Source organism: Sesamum indicum, linkage group LG6 (genome assembly GCF_000512975.1).
Source record: "Sesamum indicum cultivar Zhongzhi No. 13 linkage group LG6, S_indicum_v1.0, whole genome shotgun sequence".
Taxonomy (NCBI): Eukaryota; Viridiplantae; Streptophyta; class Magnoliopsida; order Lamiales; family Pedaliaceae; genus Sesamum; species Sesamum indicum.
This window is the reverse complement of record NC_026150.1, coordinates 14,016,160-14,023,518: the sequence shown is the minus strand read 5'-3', so window position 1 is coordinate 14,023,518 and position 7,359 is coordinate 14,016,160. Positions and strand designations below refer to the sequence as shown.

Genomic DNA, 7,359 nt, shown 5'->3' with positions numbered 1-7,359 from the left:
TTCAATTTCCCCTTTCCTCTGTTTCTTCTTGCCCCAAAAGACGCGGAAAAAAACACAAAGAGAAGCAAGGGTAAAGACGCGCTTCTTTGTTTACCAATCTGCACATGCAACCTCGATGGAGTTAGTGGTGGAGTGAGCCAAGTATGGCCGACTCAGGGCGGCGAAAGTGACGGGGCCTAAGAGGGCCTTCGTTGGGGGCTACCCAACTAGTCTTACATTTGCTTTGTTCTCAAAATCCACTAAAAGGAAGCTCGAAAGAAGGATCTAGCGACCCGACCTCGGGACCAGGATCAGCGATCCGATCCGAATTTCGTACGACCTACATTAGATGGAAATGATAACATGGTTCACATATCCATTGTTGTTGTACCTATTGACAACAAACATACATGGCAATGGTTTCTGGAGAAGTTGTTAGATGATATTGGCCGATTGAGCACTACGAAATTGAGTTCTATTTTAGATACACAAAAAAGGTTAGTAGAAGCATTAATAGAGTTTGTTTGTGAGAGTGAAAATAAGTAATATCTGAGACACAAGTACTGGAACCTTAAGATGAAGTTTAAGTATCAAGAACTTAAGATATACTTTTGGAAAGCTGCATGAACAAGCAACAAAAGGGATTTTGAAACAGAAATGCTAAAAATTGAATAATTGGATCCTAAAACTTTTGTTTCAATTGACACTGCATCTCAATGGTGGGGGAAAATCCCTTGTGAAGATTGGTGTAGGTCTTTCTTTTCAACCCACAATAAATGTGATACATTGATGAATAATTTGTGTGAAAGTTTCAATAACTATAAATTGGATGTACGCAATGAGCAATTATCACAGCTAGCATGTGTGTCACATTCTTATGTGTGTGCATAATTTTTAATAGATATTTAAGATAAAATATTTTATAAATTATATTATTTACTTTTAATAGAGTTAAGGAATACCTAAAATATATATAAGATAATATATTTATATATATAAGATGAACGACGATATGGACGTTGCTGATGAAGAGGGTTTAGATTAGGTTTTATTTTTTTATTTTTTAATTAGATAATATTTTATATTAATATAATATATTCCTTAATTAATAATGTCTCATAATATTTATTACATTCTAGTATTTAATATTTATTCAATTAATTAAATTCATAAATATAATTAATTAAAGTTTCTTAAATTAATATAATTATAAATTAAAATTTATTAAAGTATATAAATTTTTATTTATTTATTTAATTTATTAAATATATGAATTAAATCATTTATTTATTTATTTAAATTTATTAAATATATGAATTAAATTATTTATTAAAATATATTACATAAAAATAATAAATTATAAAATCAAAAATTAGGAACATTTTGGTAATTATAAAGAAAATATTACAAATCTAAATTTAATTGATTATAGTTGATGTTCATTTATTTATTTATTTAAATTTATTAAATATATGAATTAAATTATTTATTAAAATATATTACATAAAAATAATAAATTATAAAATCAAAAATTAGGAACATTTTGGTAATTATAAAGAAAATATTACGAATTTAAATAAATCAGTGTTCCTAATACCATTACTAAAATAGTTCTAATCACGTGTTTCTAAATTACATTGACCGTTCTGCTAAAATCATCTCAAATACGTGTTCATAAAAGTGGTTGACCGTTCCTAATTCAATTGCTAAGTTTTAAGTACGTGCTCCAAAATAAGAATGATCATTCCTAATACCATTAATAAAACAATTTTACATGACTAACCGTTCATAAAAAAGTTACAAAAGACTGTTCCAAACAAAAATATAACCGTGCCTAATAGTATTGCAAACATTGACAAACAAACAGTTACAAAGACAATTTCTATATTTATCACAAATACAAATAAATACAGTTCCAAAATTCAAGCACGAGTATTACAAAAACCTTTTCAAAAGTAAATCGATGTAAATAATATGGCCGTTCTAAATTTAGCCCAGTCCATTCCAATTAAAAAAATAATTTTTTTAGAAAAGTTTAATATTAAGAGCAGTTTCTAACAATGTGTTACGGTGCCCGTCCTAAATTGGAACGGTCAGGCATGACCTGTTTCTAAATATTTGTAATGCATTTATAAGAACATATAGCCAACTGTTCCAAAAATCGGTCCAGATTAATTTGGTCACTTTCAAACATTTCGAACGAAAAAAAAAAAACCGTTCATAGATTTATTTCTATCCTCTCTCTCTTGTCAACTTCTACATCAATTTTTATTCTCTCTCTCTCTCTTCTTCATAATTTTCTCATTATATTTGTTTTATATTTTTAATTTATCTAATTAATATATTTTTAAATAATAATTAGTTTTTTAAATTTAAATTAATAGTTCACACACATTTAAGTGTGCCATATATATATTAGTCGTTCTTTATATTTGATCTTGAAGTTCTATTTATCATTAAATTAAAATATTATTCAAATTAGCAGATTGATTATGAACACAAACTATTTATAAAATAATAATAAATTTTGGGTAAATCCTAAATTTATAAATTGGTATCTTTTGAAAACATTTGATGGCATATGTGATTGAGATATATTTACATTAGAAATTAATATAAAAACTTTGTGTATTTTACAAAAAGAAATTAATAAAAGAAAGGGTGGGGGGGCTAATGGCAACTTTGGGAATTACAAGTGATACATGTCGTCATCATCATCTTCATACCCAAGAAACACAAAACATTTCTCTCTCTCATATTTCTCAAAGTCTGTCTCTCTTCACTTCGGTATGAAGATGACGAATGCGAATTCCTTTTCTTCTTCTTCTTCCTTTTATGGATGATTTCTTAGAATCTTGATGTCATAGTTTTGGGAAGAAATTGTACTAAAGATATCCCATAAAAGAAAAAATCCACGGGTAAAAACCCTAAAAATCACCATCCTCTTTCCGGCCATTTTACCCAAAACCACCGTCCATCCACAATCCCACATTGTAAGCCTCACCCTTTCATTTTCCATTTCCTCTATTCATGTTACGATTCTCGCCCAAAAAAACAGAGGAAAGAATAAGGGGGGAAAGATCAGCAGAAAGGGAGGGAAGGGTTAGGGTTGAGTACCAGCAGCGGCAGAGGATCTGGGTTTATGACTCCGGAGGGTTATGGGGACCTCTTGTCTTCTGTTCCAATGTAATTCATTTTGACGCTCTCAGCCTTCCAGTTTTCTTGAAATATTGGGTGATGAAAACTTGTTAGTTTTTCACTTTTGAATGTATGGAAACTGCGCTTTTGGTTTTATCATTGGGTTGAAGAGTAGTTCAATTCTTGGCTTCTTGATTGAATTCTTTGTTGATTTTTTCTGGAATCAAGTTTTAGAAGTGTTCTCTTGTTTTTCTTAGGTAAAAGATGTCTAGAGAACAGCACGTTTTTCCCCCCTCCAGTTTTTAATTTCTTTAGGGTTTTCCTTAAAGATGGTGGGTTGTTCGTTTCTTGGTTGATTTCTTTCAAGAATTTGGTTGGCCTGGCAGGGAGGGTTTAGTTGTTTATTAACTGCTGCGCCACACAGGGACGTTCTTGATTGAATTCAAGTTTTTCAATTATCTTCTTTAAGGTTTTTATTGAACTTTAGGATGTAAGAATTGGAGTGAGAATGTAGATTTTTGTTTTAACGAAAAAAATGCACCCCAAGAAGATCATGCTGTTCTTAGATAAAATTTGGCTATTCCACCCCAAGAAGATCATGCTGTTCTTAGATAAAATTTGGCTATTCTTCTTTCTCTTTGGGTTTTCATCCATCTTAAACTGGGACCTGCAGAGGAGGTTTACCTTTCTGGTTTTTTAAGTTACAGCCATTCGCATATATCTACGAATAAAGCCTGATTATGCATTAGTTATGGAATTTCTATGGCAAATAAAAGAAACAGAAAGGGCTTGTATGAAAAATAATAGGCATGCATTTCTAACTAGGTATTGTATCATTATCACGGATCTGTTTCTTTTGATCCCTTTATTGGTTGTTAGGTATGACTAACTCCATCTTGTTGTCAGCATAGTTCAAAACTTTAATATTGGAACATATGTGGATATTATTTTGTATGTTCTTTTGGTAGTGGTCATGACTCACAAGGAAAATATGTTATGGTGACCTGTACAATTAAATTAACAGTCGCGTATTGAATTGACAGTTGTTCATATTTTCATTAAGTCCTAACCGAGGACATAACTTGCCTTAGCCTTACCATTGCTTTATCTGCCACTTTTATTGTATTCCCTCTCACTTCTTGTTTCTTTGCTATGGAACTGAGCTCTTATGACAATTTGCACATTCTTAATTTATAAAATATAGAGTTTTCTAAAACTAATTTACTAATATTTTGTGTTTTTCATGGTTGTTTCAGAGATTGGTCATTTTCCTGAAATGGCCAATAACTCCCGATCCACAGGCATGCAGGTATCGGATTTAAAATGCTTTCTTAAATAATATAGTTTGATAGTGGTTTCTACTTAAGCACATATTCTTGATGTATTTGGTGCACATTAGTTGATTATGTATTATTACATGTGAAGTAGTTTGCCACTACTATTACGTTAACGTGATTAAATGCTATTCCCATTCCTGTAAAAGATAGTGTAGTTATCTAACATGATTAAAGGTGAAGGCGATAAGCATTCTTTTTTACATTCAAGTCTCCATTACTGCTGTCGTTCTTGGTTCATACTTGAATTAGTTTCTGCATGTAATGCTTAATCTTGGTTGTCTTATACGATGATTCATTTAAAATAAATAAATAATCATAAGCTATGCCATGTTATCTCCATTGTTGAAGTGTGAAGAGCATTCTTTATAGTCAGTGCTTTTTGTCCTCATTAATTAACAAGATATTTCCTCCACTCCTTTCAAGTTCTAATAGTTAGCATCGATATATCGGGTTTTACGTAATGCTGGGATTGGTTTGACATTGCCATGGTTAACCTGTGAATAGCGCTCCCCTTTGTCAATTATGTTGAAGCTTTTTTCCGGAACTCGGGGAAAGTTTGATGCTCTGGCAACTAATATGACTTAGGATAAATATTTCAACGTGGTTAACCACAGCTAAAAAGTTGATATTATATTAATCTTGTGTTACGGGGACGAGGATTATACTTTGCTTTCGTAGAAGCTGCTAAATTTATGTTCTTCCGTATTTACTAAATATGCTTTTACACTATATTTGTCATGTACTTGTCTCTTCTCTTGTCCAGTGTACCATGGGCATGCTGTAATTGGAAGTCCTGGATGTAATAACTCATCTATATGTTTTCATATGTATAATTTAATGGAAAAATTGGGCGCTTTCTTGAAAGAGGATGAGGAAAGTTTGACTTAGACTTGTAAGCCTACTCGTAATCCATCTAGAATCATGATGAATCATCTGATTTCTTTATGTTTTGCAGGGTGATGCTGAATTTGTACCCCCAGCATTGGTGATAAGTTGACAACTGCTGGGCTTTGCTGCAGTTTTCTTAATTTAAATAGAATAGAATACAGTAAAAAATGGGGGGAGCTTGTTCCAGGAAGCAAGACCAACCGGTAAACGAGGATAACCTGAACCGAGGGGCTTCTGGTAGATATACTAAAAGTGGGAGCTCAAAATGGCTACGAACCTCATTTTCTAGATCATCTATTGGTAAGGGAAACGAAGTTGCCCATCTCTTATATCTGTGTATATACAAAATTCGGCAAGTATGTTTGACGTGGTTACTCTGTTTATAGTTCACTGTATAAGAGGGAGAGCCAAACTGTTTTAAGTGAATTGACAAGCAATTTTCTTTTGTTGTAGGACATAAACAAATATAGCACCTTCTCCATGCTGCCAAAGGATATAAGTCACAGATTTTTGACGATTTAGTGTGTTCCCAATGTCTAACTGATTATGTACTTGAAGCTTTTCGGGATTGTGCTCTTCAGGTTTGCAAGCTTTGCTAAGTGAAGAAATGGGTCACAAATTGCTTTGGCTGTCTAAAGGATAGACAGCAGCTGGTCTCATGAGCTCACTTTTCTGTTTGTTGCAGGATCTTAATTTGGGAGAATACCCAGGATTTAATGACAATTGGATGGACATCGTCTCTTCACAGGGTTCATCTCTACTCTCTGTGGATCTTTCGGGTTCGGATGTTTTTGTTATCCTATCAAACTACTTTTGTTTTGTTTTCTTTTGCCAGTTACTATCAAGCTACTTCTGTTTAAGTTTACCCTTAGTAATTTGACAAATAAATGTGATTTTAGGAAGTCATAAGATTGAGACATGAATGTGCGCTAGCGTTATGTGATTGTTGCTTTGATTAACTGTGGAGTTGTTGAGCCATAATTTCATGCATTTTGAATTGCTTTGAAAGAGAGTTTGAATGTCTTCGCTTCTACTAAGTCTTAGGATTCTTGTGACATCATATTTGTTTGCTAAAACCCTATCCGATTGATCCTTATATCCCTAACATGGGACATGCATCATTTTGAAAAAAAAATCAAAGGCCCTTCCCCTTGGGAAAAAAAAGAAAGAATAGCAAAAAAAAGGAAATTACATCTACTCCGCTGGTTTAGGTCACTTAGTAACTGGGTAACTTCATCACAAATGTTGTTATTCACGTAAAACGGTGACCGGAGCTATGAGTATGCAAAGCACTTTAGGTAAAATGTGTTTTGGTTGAGTAACCAGGTGCCTTCACCACAAGTGTTGTCATTCGCGTCAAAAGGCCAGAATACGACGTTTTTTGGTTGAGTAATCGGGTGCCTTCACCACAAGTGTTGTCATTCGCGTCAAAAGACCGAAAGACGGCCTAAAGAACACAAGTCACGGGCAAAAATGAAGGAAAAAAAAAGAGAAAAGAGCCGTGACAAAATACAAGGGGAAGAAAAAAGAAAAAAATTCATTATTGGCCCAAAGAAAAGAAAGAAAAGCGAAATCCGTCCCTACTTAGGTAGATATAAGGAGATAAAGGGTATTGTGCTAGCATCGAGGATGATAACATTTAGAAACCTGTAGATTTTGTGGAAGCTTGATTGTCCTGCTCTCTATCTGGGACAACAAAGTGCGGTGATGTGATTGGCCTCTTACCCTCGTTATGATAAGTTAGCATTTGTACAACGTATTGCTGCATTTGTGTTTTGAGATTATGTGCACATAATATTTCGTTTTGTTTGGGGGACTATAACTTTAAAGACGTTACAACAATCCTTTCTTTCTTTTTTGATTTATTAAAACAATTGTCACATTTATTTCTTGGTGCTATATGAAATTTTTTCTGTATAAAAATCATTTATTTAGAGAATGCCTTTTCTTATGTGACTATTATTTTTGGTTAGTAGGAGATAGATTTTTGCCTTGATATTATTTTACCAATATAACT

At 32.8% G+C, this 7,359-nt stretch overlaps 1 long non-coding RNA gene across 2 annotated transcripts; it reads left to right on the top strand.

Moving 5' to 3' along the window:
- On the top strand, positions 2,688 to 6,126 carry LOC105164497. Of its 2 annotated transcripts, XR_848036.2 has the most exons (4): positions 2,688 to 3,165; positions 4,374 to 4,426; positions 5,410 to 5,642; positions 5,796 to 6,126. It is a non-coding gene; the product is annotated as an uncharacterized LOC105164497 (long non-coding RNA). The 2 variants fall into 2 exon arrangements; XR_848035.2 differs by lacking the exon at positions 4,374 to 4,426.